Source organism: Drosophila subpulchrella, chromosome 3L (assembly GCF_014743375.2).
Source record: "Drosophila subpulchrella strain 33 F10 #4 breed RU33 chromosome 3L, RU_Dsub_v1.1 Primary Assembly, whole genome shotgun sequence".
Classification (NCBI taxonomy): domain Eukaryota; kingdom Metazoa; phylum Arthropoda; class Insecta; order Diptera; family Drosophilidae; genus Drosophila; species Drosophila subpulchrella.
The window spans coordinates 5826873-5842474 of NC_050612.1; the positions used below are offsets into that span (position 1 = coordinate 5826873).

The 15602-nt window shown below is 40.8% G+C and overlaps 2 protein-coding genes across 2 annotated transcripts in view; one reads left to right on the plus strand and one right to left on the minus strand.

Annotated features, from left to right (window-relative positions):
- The window catches only part of LOC119555158, a gene marked incomplete at its 3' end in the record, with an annotated part of 98111 nt that overhangs the window by 35575 nt on the left and 46934 nt on the right, over positions 1 to 15602 (minus strand).
- LOC119552888 (frizzled-2) overlaps positions 1 to 15602 on the plus strand; it is a 99374-nt gene that overhangs the window by 33765 nt on the left and 50007 nt on the right. Inside the window, exon 4 of the mRNA XM_037862795.1 lies at positions 6330 to 6355. The gene's annotated coding sequence lies outside the window, so the exon portion shown is untranslated. The remainder of the gene's footprint in view (positions 1 to 6329; positions 6356 to 15602) is intronic.

Here is a 15602-nt window from a genome sequence, read left to right on the forward strand (position 1 = left end):
AAAAGGCAGCTGTGGGTGTGTTTCTGGCGGAGTCCCCCCATTAAGCAATTTCCTCGTATGTTTTTTTATCCTGCTCCATTTTCATGCCATTGCCAGGCTGGGAAAGATTAATGAGGTTTTTTGACAGCGAAAAATTAGGCAAAATGTGATTTAAGGGTTGTTCGAGCCCTTAGCCCACCTTTAGCCATTTTCCCCATTTCACGTTGCTGGTGTGGCCAGAGATAAGCCGAGAAAACAGGGGGAGATGTGAGTGGGAAGGAGCGGAAAAGCTCTGGGCAATTTATTTTATTTGCCAAATAGTTATATGGAGCACGGCAGTCAGGCAACACTATTTATTTGATGATGTATTTTTATTACGAAAGAATTTATTAGATCGTGTTTGTTTCGCTGCCGGAGTGGCTCCATTGAAAACGAGAAAAACAGATGTTGGCCGAGCTTTTTGTTTCACTTAAGAGGGATAGGTGGAATATTTATGGATTATTTGGTTTATGAGGGGCATTATGAAGAGCATTTTTATATTTCCTTGGGTGAAAACTAAGTTGCACTCTGCAATGAATGAAATGAGTGAGGACCCACCACAGTTAAATGGTGAATGGTTCAGCTTAATCATTTTTTATTTTTCCTTTAATACAAACACCTGAACGGTTACCAACCCCTGATCGATTTGCAACCCCTGGCTTAAATTACTTGCAAAAATAAATCTGGGAAAAAGGAAAATTGCTTAATAATGCATACTAAGTGAATGCCACCACGCAAATGATTCTTTTCGCCAGTCAACAACTGTTTCACGCCTTTCAGTGATTTCCCAGCCGCTTCCTTCGCTGGCATGGAAAATCCATCAAAATTAACTCGCTTCGACTGCGAATTTTCCGTGGTACACACTTCGCTGGGATGTTTTTCACGCGACGCACTCGGCACCAACCAACTTCCTGTCTCTCTGTTTCAGCCCTATTTTTTCTCTTTTTTCTGACCTAGGCCATCTTCTTTCTTTTCGCTCATTTCCGTCTGAACAACCGCTGACAGCTTAATGGCCGCCTGCTCAAACATTTAAAAATGAAAACGAAATGAGAGACGGCGGGGAAAATCTCTTTTTCATTTGAATATGGGGAAAAGTGTTCTTTGTAATCATTTGATTTACAGACCGCCAACGTTTCGCCTTCGCCGGCTTTTTATAAGCATTTCCCCCACTCGCGTTTTTCGCAATCCGCCAATGAAATTGTTTGTCAACGCATTAATTCTTCGCCAGCAACAATTTCGATGATTTAATAAGCGATTTATTTATGCCTTCATTTGCCGATTGAAATGCTTTAAATATTTGAAGAATTCTTTCTGTCGATTGTGCAATTAATCAGGAAATAAAAATGTGGAAAATTCAAAGCAAATATATTTCAAACTATGCGCTCTCCATCAGCACCTGAAAAATATTTTCCATGCTATATGCTGGGCCCCAAATTTATGGGAAATGGCCGAAATAGTTGAGTGCTTTTAGATCAAAGGGGAGGCAAATGAATCGCAATCAATTCCTTCGTTCCGCTGCTAATGAGCTAAATTTGATTTTATTTAGTTTTGCTTTTAAATGGTATGATGGGTTGAACGGTTTTGGTTTTTGGTCTGGTTAATGGAAAAGTGACGTCAAGGCATCCTGAGGAGACGATGAAAGATAGTTCAGGTCGGAAAAATGGGTATTTGTATATTACAGTTTAGGTTGAATTTTCCATATTTTCCTTATTACATCACATCACATTATTACATCCTAAATTTAAGATGATTTAAAAGATTAAATGATTTAACTTTACCCCTTTCATTTTCTGCATTGCTCATTCGCTTTTGAAATCCATACGACCTTGTTCAGCGGTTTATGTCATTTTCCAGGGCTTTTTCTAATTTCATGCCGCCTTGTTTTGAGCCCCTGGAGCAGAAAAATGAAAGCTTGTAAACATTTCGGTCTCCTCCGGTGGGTCCCTCCATACATTTTCTGGGCCTGGCGAAATTAATAAATTAACTTCCTTGTGTAATAAATCATTTCGGTTCCTCCTCACCAACTGCGAACATTTTGCGCCATTAAGCAGCTACGGCTTCCTCTTGTTGCGGTACTTTTCACTTACCCTTAACCGGAGCGAAGAACCCCGAAAGAAACCGCATAGACCCCAAGCACCATTATCATCATCATCGTCCGCATTCCGGGGATTTCATCATGGAGCTTGCATAATCAACGTGTTACAGCTGCTGTTACTGCTACTGCTTCACTTGGTTTAGGCCTAGTTGGAACGATGCCACAGAATGGAATAGCTACACAGGGAGAAAATAAGTGGGTTAGCTCAGTTAGTTCAATATATATACTGTAGGTATCTAATATTGGGCTTATGAAATCTGCTTCAATTGGAAAGTTAAGATGTCTTTCGTTATTACAAACTTAAAATTAGATGTCTCGTTTTAGGACATAGTGATATTACACCATCCTAAAACTTTATCTTTGAGTTAAAAAGAACAACAAAAAAAACTAATTTTGATCGATCCAAAGTTATGGTTCTTAAATCTTCACTTGATAATTAACCCAAAAAATTTGCTCTTTATCTTACCGTCCAATAGCAATATGGATCTTCTATTATTATGTTTTTTTTTCTCTGCACAACCCTGACCACCACCCCAATGCTATGCCCCACACTACCCAATCATAATTTGTGCTTTACATAAATTAATGACCCACCCCCTGTGAGGAGGTCTGTTTTTGATTTCATTCCGAACAAAAATGCTCGCTCATAAATTTTGTGAGATTGTTTGTGGTTGGGGTAGAACGCGAGGCAAAAACAGATTCTTAAAGGTGTCCAACGGTTTTTGCCCCACTAGATTTCTACTACTTCCTCTTCGGGGCTTCTGGGCTGGGTTTTCCTCATCCTGCAGCTCCTTCTGTTATTTACACACTTCTTCATGTGTTTTATGGCATGTTCCCTTGGATTTCGCAAGATGGGGGAGTCGGAGTCCCTCGCAAAGATTTATGAGTTTGTCCTCGGCTTGTTTCTTTTGGTTTGCGGGGTTGTGTGTGTGTTTTGGACCCCTTAACCCCATACTGCCCTTAAATTAAATATTAGTTGCGGGAATGTCTCTATAATATTCACGATACCCATTCTAATTTGCTCTCCAATGCTCAGCCTCATATTAAGTTGTTGCCTGGGTCGAATCAATATTAACGACTTGTCCGAGATTTGTTTGGCTTTCTCCAGTTTAATTGCCAGTCGCCCGCTCTACTCCCCTCTAGTTCTCTCACCCACACTCGCTGTAATTGTCGTAAACTTTTCCCCAGTAAAAATTAACGATCATAAAGTAGAGCCATGAAAATTATACCGAATGGAACAGCAAATACAAAGGAAAAGCAACAAAAAGAGCTGAAATCATAATAAAAATGCATTCATAAACATGAAATACGATGTGAGGCAGGGGCGCTGTTCTAAGCGTGAGTCTATTAAAAGCGCATAAAAATAACTTCCCGATTTTACGAGGTCTAAGCCCAGGCATAACCCCTGGAAAGCGAGATGGCAGGGCGACAGTGATACCCTCATCGCCATCATAATCATCATGTGGTCGCCGTGTGCGGCAGGGGTTAACGTTGCGACGGGGGCGAAGGGGACCCCTTTGCTGCACTGGCGGGTTAATTAAATGACGCCAGTTTAGTACTTCGTGCCGCACACGTGTTGGCAATTGTGGGTGAGCGGGAAAATGCATTTCCCCTCGACCATTTTCCCCATTTTCGTTGCTCCGCTGATCGCCCATGTAATGGCTCCCATTGAATTAGAAAAAGTCTCGTAAATGGATTAGTAAAACTGTTTTATGATGGGGAATCTATCTTGCAACATCTTTATTTGGATGGATTCACTTGAAGTGCGACTGGAGATGGTTTTATGGCTTCCAAAGCTAAAAGCGAAAGCTCATAATTCATTGTAAGTTGGGCAATGAATTTTATATTTATTTTTGGCAGTCTTTCCTGTGTTTTAGGGTTGAGCCGATTGTAAAGTTAATTAAATAAACATTTATAGAAGCGAAGTTTTAAGTTCTATGAACCATTTTTTTGGATTATAAATTTTAATTTAAGTTGAAGTCAAAACTGTTAATATTTATTATATTATTATTATTATTATATATTTTATAACAAGTTAAATGAAAATTTCTGTCTCTTATCAACTACTAATGCACATTTACCATTATAAACGCTTTGAATTTCTCAAAGTCGTCATCTTTTTAGTATGATTTATTGTGAAACCCTTTGATTCCGTACTTCCCTAATTAAAAAGTATCCCTTTTAATTCAGGCGCTGTTCGTGCATTTCTGGCTGCCCCATCCGAACCCACTATGGTTACGGTTCCTGGGCTTGACAGCTGTCAATCTGAGCAGGCCGAGGAGGCCCAGCCCCTCGAAACCCCACTCCTCGGGCCGAAACCCCCTGTACGTATGTACATGCAATGTCCAATGTTGTCCACATAGCCAGCCGTCATAATTGATGAATTTATGGCATTTCTTGGAAACGAAACGAGCCAGCAGTCTGGGCCCCCGCCATCAATATGAAACGCTACTCGAATTATTTTCTGTACCCCGTACTGTTCAATCTCCTTGTTTTACTTTGTTTCGAGTGAGGCAAACGTGCGAATTGCTCAATTCCTCAATTCCTGGCAGCTCAATTCTTGCCACGCTTGAAAATCTTGGCGCGGCGGCTTTTCATTGACCGCAACCGAAGTGCAGAACAAGAAATGTAGAAATATGTGAGTGTAAAACCGACAAAACTCATTTTCAAATTGTTCGGCGACTACGTGACTTCCGCGAGAAATAATCTGGAGTGTGTGTGGAGCCCTTTGATGGCTAGGAGTGCAATGGAAATGGGGTGTGGGGACCGCATTACCACTAATAAGGAAAACGGTTGACAGACTCTATAAATTGTTAGAGTTACGAACTCAGCTGCTGCACTGTTAAAAATCCATTCAAACTACGCGGTTTAAGTGGAATATTTAACTATCTGTTTAGCGTGACTATCTTCTTGCATCTTCATTTCTTTTTAGCCCACCCCCAGGAGCAGGTCATTAATTTCATATATCAAATTCAGACATCTGACATGAGTTAATTGCATTTCATATTTTCCAACTCGCCCCCATCGTCAATTAAATCGCGCACAAATCATTTGAGATAATCATCGGCACGATGATCAGAGCATTTATCTGTCAATTATTTATGGGATTTTAAGCATTCAAATCGAATTGAGTTTTTTAACTGGCAAGTAAAATATCCCCAAGAAAACGGAACGAATTAAAAAAAAGGCGATATAAAGATGCCTTTAATTAAAAACGGGTTTTTCGTTACGGTTTTGATGTCCCTTGATTGGCGCTTGTTTTGTGCATGGTCAAGAAAGAAAAAGTCCCATTTTCGGGGGGAAAGAAGTGAGGTGGCCAGACGGCTGCAAAGTTGTCAAGTTAAATAAGCGCAGACTGGCGGAGAAAGAAGTGCCAGTTGATGTGGAAGTTTTCCTTTTCACTATTTCCGGCTGCTTAGTGTTGCCGTTGCCAAAAACACGTGCTGTGTGGGGAGTGTTTCGCCTTAAATTCCAGGACAAAGCGGAAAGGCTGCGCTTTCCTCTCCTCCAGAAATATCCTAAAAACCCGAAACTTTTTCATTCACTTGTTAAGCGCAGAGCAACTTTATGACCTCTCTAGTTTCGTCTCATTTTCAAGTGGACCGGCCATAAATCTTATGTTAATTTATGCTAAAACTAAAGACCAAAACAAATTTCTGTTGTTACCACACACACACAGGCGCACGCGTATAAATACAAATATTTTGTTACCAGTTTTTATGCCTTTTGTCGTCGTTTGCTGTGGCTGTTGATGACTCTTTGGACCGGCTCTTTGGAGGAGCTCCTCCACTTTGCCCCCATACCATACCAAACCATACCCTACCACTCAGCCAAACTTGCTTTCGGCCCCACTCGCTTGTCATAAAGAAATTTTAATAATGTGCGGCGCCAAAAAAGTTTTTTCCTTCGTTGCTGTTGTTTTTACGAGCCGGCGACGTTTGGGAGTTTCGTATAAAAGTGTTAAATTCAAATGAGTTCAGAATGGGCCAAAAACCAAAGCGGCTTTTCCAGCTGGGCCAACAGGGCGTATGCGTATGCGGGACATGTCAGGCCATTAATAAAGCATTTACGGATTTGATTATATAATCATTTTGGTAACTGGATCTGCGGGAAATAACTTGCATCATTTTACTTTGTTTATGTTTCAAGCATAATTTTATTCAAAAAGAGACTGTTTGCTTTGCTAATGAACTTTCTGCTTTGGTTATCATTTCAGGTACTTGTTCATCAAATTTACATCTGGTAAGTAAGCCTTTGAATGGGTCTTTAAAAATAATACACGGCGATGTCTCTCATAAAGCATCTCATATTTACCTTCTTTTTTAAAGTAATAATTATTTTTAGCAAAAATGCTCATTTGTTTTTTTAAATATAAATTTAACTTAAAGCCCTCTAAAAATATAGGAAATTTAAATTAAAATTTCGTACTTTGAAACTGATTTATCAATTCTAAGCTGTATTAGTTAAGCTTAAAGGAATACAAAAGCGCCTTAAGTTAGAAGAAACGTTGTAAAAATGAGCGTATTTTTACCAATGGGTACAAATATTTCTATACATCGCTCTGAACCATTTTTAAATAACACTAAGCTGTTGCAGAAAAAAGAAAGGTGGACTTAAAACCTCTTTCCATAAATGAGATCATAGATTATAGACTATACAACAAATGTAAAGTGCCTTCTTTTAATCAGTTACTCCCAGATTGTCGATGTAATTTTTGAAACTGTTGTAACTGGTATCCTAAGTAATTATTCTACTTGAGCTTAAACGGCTTTGATTTCGTTATTTTACCATCGATTCAAATTAATCCATACTTTAAAGTCCCCATTCAACCAAACACTTTTAATGCTTTTCCCCGAACTCCCCTACGAAATGCCAAGCATTTGTCGAGGTTTATTGAGATATTTGCCTAATTTGACTGAGACCATCGCTCTTTCTCCCCGGCGCTGGGATTCCCAGCCGGACTGACCAACAAATCAAGGGGCATTAAGCTGTCTATCTGTCAATCCCCCGAAAAGCATTCAACTATCTCGGGCATTTATCGCATCGCTATGGCCGCACATTTACATCAAAATATATATCCGGAGATGTCTCGGGCAAATCCCGTTCTGCTTCGTCTTGGCTCTGGGCTGCATTTTCTACTCATTTTAATGATGCGCATAAAATCCACAAAATCATTTACACAAATTAAAAGTTAACTCGGGCATAAAATTACCAACTTAACACCCGCCGAAACGAGAGGAGGGTCCGCAACATCTCTCTGGCCAAAACCCACCTGACTGGGCCACTTTTCAGTTGGTGGCTGGTTGATGGCCCCACCTCTCGCTTTTTGCATTTTCCTTTCATTAAACCTCCCGCCTTCACCTTTGTTTTTCTTTCTATTTTTCCCAGAGCTTATCTATGTCCATGTAATTTGCAAATTTTCTAATTGTCGCTTGAAATTCAAGCCTTTGGCCAACACTTTGTTGGCCGAGTGCAGAGTGACGTCCGGCCGGAACCGGCTCTCCGGGTGTTTTCCAGGTCCCCGGGCCTCCGGTTTCGAGACTAGGTGTGTTTTGTGTGCTGAAGAGCGGAAAAGTAGGTCGGTGGCTAACGCAAAACTCAATTTAATTGAAGGTGTTCATTTCGCTCGCATTGCGTTCGCTCGCTTTGCGCCTTTCCTTCAGCACTCAACTTTAATTGCAATTAAGTTTCAGTTTCAATTTTATAACTATTTTTTCTGCTCATTTTTCTAGCTAAATTGAGCACAAGGCCTTGGGGCCATGCAAGAAAATCCAATTTATGCATGGAGCCTCTCAACTCGTATGGGGTTTTTTCTAACAGACTTTCTGGTTTAATACCGCGCATGTGGAAATTTTTATCGCAATGCTCGACATTTAATTATGGGTACCCTGTTATTTGGCTGTAAATATGTTATTTATCATGCATGACAGTAATAACAGGCAAAACTTTGCTTCTCACTTTTTTAATGCACCTATTATAGAGTCGAAATTTTATAAGAATGCAATACCATATAATAAGATCCCTAAATAAAATAGTTGACCTATCCCAATATATATATTTACCTATATATTTTGTTTTGCAGTAATAATTGCATTACATGTAGTACAAAAATAGAACAGGGCAGACTCTATTCGTTTTTAAAAGTACCCCTTTCATCCTCGTAATTTATTTATCTGGCTGACATTTTCCGGGGCTAAATCCCATAAATAATTCACAATTCATTGACATATTTTTATGAATATAACTTCCGATCGTTAAACAAGGCGCATAAAAAACGTCGAGGGCAGCGACCAACTGACTATCAGCATCTGTCCACCCCCGCCAGCCCCTTGAAAAAAAATGCCCAGAACCCCCGACTTTATGGGGAGGCCCATTAAAACAACATGAACGCATAATTTAATTTATATTTTTTCAAGCGTGTTCTCGACTCGGGGGCGACACTTCATTGTTGCTGAACAAACAGGCTGGGGAGTGGCGATGGAGCTGCCCCACAGACTCTTATACGAGTATACCCCATATAGGCCCGGGCTCATCGTCAACCTTTTCGAAAATATAATCACAGCATAAAAATCAATTCCAAACGCGTGTGCAGAGAGCAAACAGACAGAGCGCGGTCCACAGTCGTTGGATGAAGGGGATACGCACACATGGCATCGCCCAAACCCCTGCTATATGGTCCCCAAAAACCCCCTGTGCCTCCTCCCCAATGGCTTCCATGCCACCGCACAAAAATGTCACACATTTGTACAACATCGTGAGTCCGCAACGGGTTGACTTCTACACCCTGGCCCCCTTCATTTCCCGAAAAAATCCTCTTGGCCTCCGAATCAGCATCAGCTAAGTAAACAACATTGCACTGCCAAACTGCGGACGGGAAAATCAGCATGCAAATAAAATAAAATAAGCAAATAAGGAAAAACAATAAAATAAATGTGGTGAAAAGTTCTAATGAAAGGCACAGACTGTACCCTATGCTTGTAAAAGGATACAGCACTTGAAGACAGAGTCTTAAGTAATAAAATACTACTATAATTTTAATAAAAACATGTTTTTGTTTCATTTTGTTTTCCATACAATAACCTTACAAGTTTTAAAAGATAAATATTTTTCAATATTCACCAGATAACAACTTTAACAATATTTTTATATGCAATAAATGTTTACAAAATGAATGCACAATTGGTTGATAAATTTTATAAAAGGCTTTATGCTAAAGCTAAAAACTTAAGTTATAAAAAAGAATTTCGCACGGAAAGGTAGCTTCTTACTGAACTTTGACTAAAATGGGCAGTATTATTTTTAATAATATAGGTTTTTTTGTATAGCTTAAAAATATGTGGACTACGATGCTACAATATATCTTTTTTTTGTAAATCAGTCGATTCTGTGCAACCTGTTATACCCTTGGTGTCCCAGGGTATTCAGCTTAGCGGAAAAAATTGTCGCGGGCAACTCATAAATAGCTGAAAACGAAGTAACCGACTGGCAGGAGCCATGCAAAGAGTCGCTTCAGTCCGGCTTTTCTTTCGGCTCCTGATGCCGGATTTTCCCGCCAGCGATGAGGCGCAAATAGGCCGTCAACCACATACCAAATTCCCCCAAAAACACCGCCCCCTTTGGCCCACCAGGCACAGATGTGTGTAGGCGCATTAATGTAGCCGGCATAAAATATATAGAAGAGGAAAAATGGGAAATACTTTTTTGTGATTTATGGGAGTGTGTGGAGGAGCCCCGGAGATTTGCTGTGAATGCGTGCCCCCTAGCCCACCACCTTCTCAATGTCACACACAAAAATGTTTTACAAGCAATTTTCCAGCTGGTTTTTATGAGTGTTTGTGCATTCGTTTAACTATTTGGGCATAAAATATGACTAGGATCCCCCGCACTTTTTCCTTCCAATCTATAAGCTAAATTGTTTTTGCCTGTCGCCAGTTTATGGCCACGTGTTGGTGTCCTTCTGGCCCCTCAAAAGTCCCCTCTCCCTCGGTTTTCCCCACTCGTTTTCGATGGCTCCTCTCTTTGTCGTGGTACTCGGAGTTCGGTATGGAAAATTTTTATAGCCAGTTGGCAATATTTTTGAGCTCAAGGCGACCGCCCGGCGAAAAGTTGTCATAAGAACAAGAATACAGTAAAGATTGCATATGAACAATCGTTGCACCAGAAATTAAAGAAAATTGAAGAATTTATTTTAATTTTGTTGTTTATTTTTGAAACAAGTTGAAAAATGGTTTGTATTTGCATAACTTCTATCCATTGTTAAAGTCTTCATAAATTATATTATGTGTTTTTAATTTTTTATATACTGGTTGACCCTTTTCAAATATATACTTTTTTAGTAAAATTGCTTGGGATGGTTTTCAGGCATTCCAAAAATTGGCAATACTAATATAGTATTTCTTTCTTAACAAGCTTCCACTGTTTACGAGCTTCAGGACAAAGTTTTATGTTTTTTCTATTGCTAGACTTAAAAATAGTTTAGTTAAAAGTTTTACACCTATGTTAAAGCCAAATTATACCATTTTCTTTCTAATGTTTAAACATTTAACAATTTTTACTGACAAGTTTTCACTGTTTAGGTGCTTCCCCGCCAAGTTGTAACTTTTTTAAGTTGTTGCTGGCGCTCTCGAGTGGCATAAATCTTCAAGCCATCAACATCAACAATGTATCGTTGTCTCTCGAGACTGCCACACTCTCCCCAACTCTGTCCCACCGATTCTCAGCCTCTCCAACTCCCTCTGTCTTCCTCCAAAACGTCAAGTTCAAGTGGCACTTGTCGCGGATTTTAACAACTTCATAGATACAATGGGCAGAAGAAATCCGCGGGCGAAGAGGCTGCCACAAAAACTTTGCGTGTGCCACTTGTGAGCAATTTCGACTGTCAATAGCTTTGAAATCCGAATATGAGCGACCATAAACAAATGAGCGAAACAGAAAACTGCTTAGGTTGACACCCGAGCAAGTCAAATGGCTCGAAACAGCCGAGCTGGCGATGGAAACTTGTTTCTTGCCCCGGGCACTTCCCGCACCAAATATGGCATGTGGTATTGGCAAACCCATTTTGCTGATTTCGCAAGAGCCAAGTGTGGCAGAAAAAGTATCTGCATAATTTGTATCTCGCAGATACAAGAAGGCGCCAAGCGATGCCGTTCATCCATCAGCAACTGTGACAAATGTCCGTTTCACAACCTTCGGGTAGCCTCTTCAAATCAATTTGCCCGGGCTACTTCCCATACACCCAAAGCCATAACTAAATCATAATTTATAGGCCCTAACCCCAGCTGGCCGGATTCCATCCATTCCTTCCCAGTTCGCATCGCCCATTGCCCGCAAATAATTTCATTTTTTCACCGCTCCCCGGCCAAAGAAAAACATTTTCAACAGTGGGTGGAGCTGTGAATATTGGCCATTAAATTTATGCCCAGAGATAATAACACAAGCGGCAAGTCGTTATAAGTACAGGGGGGCAGCGCAGGATGGATATTGCAGGGACCGAGCCAAAAGAGCGCGGAGCAGAGGATGCGACGACTAAAAATAAAATTATTGCTTGGCAAACTCGTCTCGAGATGCAGAGGCAGCGATAGAGAGACGGGACTCGGACTCGGTCCAGGTCTCCCCGGTCCCATGGTTCACCTCCAGGTGGCAACTGCAATGGATTGTGGCCAGGAGTAGGAAGGGAAGGGGAGATTGGGACCCTGCCGAGAGCTGGACCCGGGCACCTTGGCCAATTACCCAAAGCCCCGCACGCTGTCTCCTCTCGGTTGCCCTCTGAACGGTCTCCTAACCGCAGAACAGTGGTTAAAATCGTATTAAAAACATGTGATATCTAGTTTTGTTTTTTGGGAAATCAAATACATTTTATAAAGTTCGCCAAAAAAATAAATAAATAGGTTTTAAAGAATTGGTTTGTTAATCTCACAGATAAACCCGAAACGATTAGTATGAAACCCTAACAGGTTAAGCTCCTTGCTAAATTGCTTTGCTCTGAAGAATTCGCGGTTTGATTTGTTTATTTTGCGTTGAATCCTCTTGCTGTAGTTTCAAGTTGCTTTATTAATCTTTTTAAAATATATATATAAGTCAGACCCATAGTCTTAGAATCTCATATCACTTCACGCTTCCACCTAGCTGGAATCACTGTGCCATCTTGCGACTTGTTTTGTGTCTGGCTGCAACAATATTTGGTTGCCAACTTTGCCAATGTATCAACAGCGTTTAGGCTGCTGCCCGTTGGAGCTCCTCAGTCTTCTGCTTCTTCCGATTCTACCGATTCTGCTTCTGTTACTCCAAGCTGTGGTTGGTATCGTTTGGTTTGGGCCAGTGTTTGTGTTTGCGTTTGGGCTCGGGCTCTGGCTCTGGCTCGGCCTCACTTTTGGCAAATATGTGTGGACGCGGGGAGCAGAAGGCCCTTGGCTAGCAGATTCCCTACTTGTAGGCAGCGACTAACAGCCAAGGCACACATCGACATCCACATCCACATCCTCGTACCTTTGCTTAGTTAACTATGCAGTCAGCCTTTCGTGTGTTTTGCCCATTCCCTGGACTGGTACTCGGGCTCATATCTGATATTGCCAGCAGCTTACCTTCTCCCCTCCGTTTTGCCTCTTTTGTGTTACTGTTGTTATTGGCCAACATCGGATCCACAAAGTCATCAGCATCAGTATCATCCAGGCAGTCTGCAGATGCTATGGCCCAGCGGAGAGCTGTTTAACTGTTTGGCTCACCCACCCGGTGGCAGTCTGTTTGGCCTGCTAATATGCAAACAGAGCTGCCAACTTAATGAAATTGAAATGAGCAAATTAGACAACGTTTGTGCAATGGGCAATAGGGGATTTGGCTGCGATGACAGTGCCGAGGAAATAGCCTCCAAGTTGCACAAGAAGCGCAAATGAAAGTCCTAATAGCCGGGCATTTCTGACATTGAATTATTGAGAAGCGCAGAGGGAGGTGGTCGTATGTGCATATGCACTTCGGTTTTATGAGAAGCGCGGAGAAGGGTGCTAGGGGAATAAAATTGCTCAGCCTAACCATAAAACAAACCATGCGAAAGGGAATTTAATTGATTATTAAGTGTCTGTTATTAGGGAAATACATTTAAAGGTACGATTTCAGAAACATTGTAATATCAACAAAAACAAAGGACATTACAACTGAAAGTTCACACCAATAGAAATGAAAACCCCAGGAAAAGTGCGTCCCATTTGCATTCTTCCCAGAGAATAGATAAAAGAAAGCGGATGAATCAAATAGAATGGACTTCCCTTCTTGCCCAAAGCGAAATCATTTCAGACATTTTTGCAGTAGCCGAAGCACATAAATCTCTCATCTCAATTTCTCAAGTTAGCAGCTGCTGCCACATGGAAAAACTAGTCTAGCCATTAGGACACTCTCCAATAAAAATGCAACTCCCACAAATCGCACAAAAAGAATCCTGGAGAGAGGAGGTGAATCGAGGAGTTGTAGATACAAACTCACATGTCATGGACTTCCCTGGGATGCAACTTCGATACCAAAACATACTGATAGATACAAACGACTTCATGACGGTACAAAGAACCCTGACGATGATGATGATTTGCACAAAAAAAGCAATGGAAGGAAGGCAAAGGAAATTTATTTTTTCATCTGTCTGCATCATTGAATTGGCTGCGCAAACGAACGAATTGATGAATTGCCCTGGCTCAAGTGGCAACAGTTTAGACCAAGAAGTACTGGGGATAGATCAATAAATGCAGGGAGAGGAGAATCGACTCATTAACTTGGAGTTCACCACTCCACTTCCCCCTTTCTTTTGTTTATTGAAGTTTAGCATAAGGCAGAGTTAAACCGTCATGGTGCCTCTCATAAAAATTTATGTTAATTTCATTTAGAGTCCCGGCTGCAATCTGTGACTGCATGCGTAATGAGCTGGCCCAAGTTAAGTAAACAAGACAAGAGAAAGAAAATGATAGAGAAAGAGTACCCCTCCACTCGCAGCTCATTAAAACATCACGAACAAATCAAAAATTTAAATAATGATTAACGCCAGCCCGAATAGTTCCAATACACCCAACATCCACCTACAACGGCAGAATCTCCCCTCTTCCACGAAAACTCCACGCTACAATTGAGAATTTCTACGAAAGATGCCCGTTTTGTGAAAATGCAGTGTAAACATTTAAAGTAAACAAAATATCTCGACGCCGACGTGAGCCCAACAAATTAACTGCAGTCGTTCTCGAGGAGACACCGCGTCGTATGAGCAACCGTCGCACCATTTGTCTGGATTTATTTGTATTTATTTTCCAGTCAATATAAACTATGTGAATTTTTACTGTACATAAAGGCAGTGCGAACAAAAAACGACCGGGAAGCTACATACATATATGTGGAAGCAGCCATAGACGGGGCCAAGTAAATAAATCAAATGCAACAGCACACGATCCAAATAGTTGAGATGACTTCAGTCGCATCGGCTTGAGTTCAGTTTTTCTATGGCATTTTCCTGGAACTGCAAGCCAAGCTGGCGGGGCAAGAGTTTTGTAAATAAACAAAGCTGATAAACTTTGGAATAAATTCCGGAGTTGCAGTTGGTAATCTCTCTATTCAGAGAGCGTGAGATTTCTCTATTGATTAGAGTCGATAGGATGAATGGATTGATAGCCGTTTTTGTTGGGATAATCTTGGAGTTTTCATTGGTAAGCTGATCTGCATTTTTATTGTGTTGCAGGAAGGTTTATTTGCCTGCCAGTGAAAAGAGAGCTCGTATAAATTGGTATTATATTTCGCCTAAGCTAAATTGATAAATATTTAAGATAGCTTACCTTTTGATGTTACCAACCATGTAAATTCCATAAGTTTCCGACTCACCTTACTTTAAATATAAATTGCAGCTTGCATTAATCCCCGCCCAAGCCAAAAATTCCCAACCGCCTTTATCCGAAAAACCGCCATGGAATAGTTTTTGTTGTGCATTAAAATTCCTTGAGTGTAATCTACTAGAAGCGTAACGCTTGCAACCTGCCAAACTTTAGCTGGCCACACACACAGCCATCTGCATTGTACTCTCACCCCAGGGTTCAGGGCCTAATCTGAAAACCCAGGCAACGGGAGAAGCTGCAAAAAGGAGAATCCAGGGGATTCCCCATTTCGAGTCAAAGTCATTTGCCAAAAGCTGAGCAACAACAACAGCTCATCAACACCTTTAGTCAGCCATTTTTCAACATGGCGATAATATGGCCACACAGTCACAGCCCTAGGGAAATGTACACTGGAAAAATATAGCCAGTTTTTCTTGGTACTTGATGTTTAAATTGCATGGATGTCAAATATTCCTAAGAATTATTACATATTTTTGGCTATTTTGTGAATAAATGTTGTAAAAAGCTTAGGGAACTTCCGTGTGGCAGCGCAATCAAGCCAATAAAACGACAAACAACTTCCACACATTTTCTTTCTGTGTAGAGGAAGGACGAGAAAGAGCGAGGCAAATACGCAAAAACCCGGCGCACAC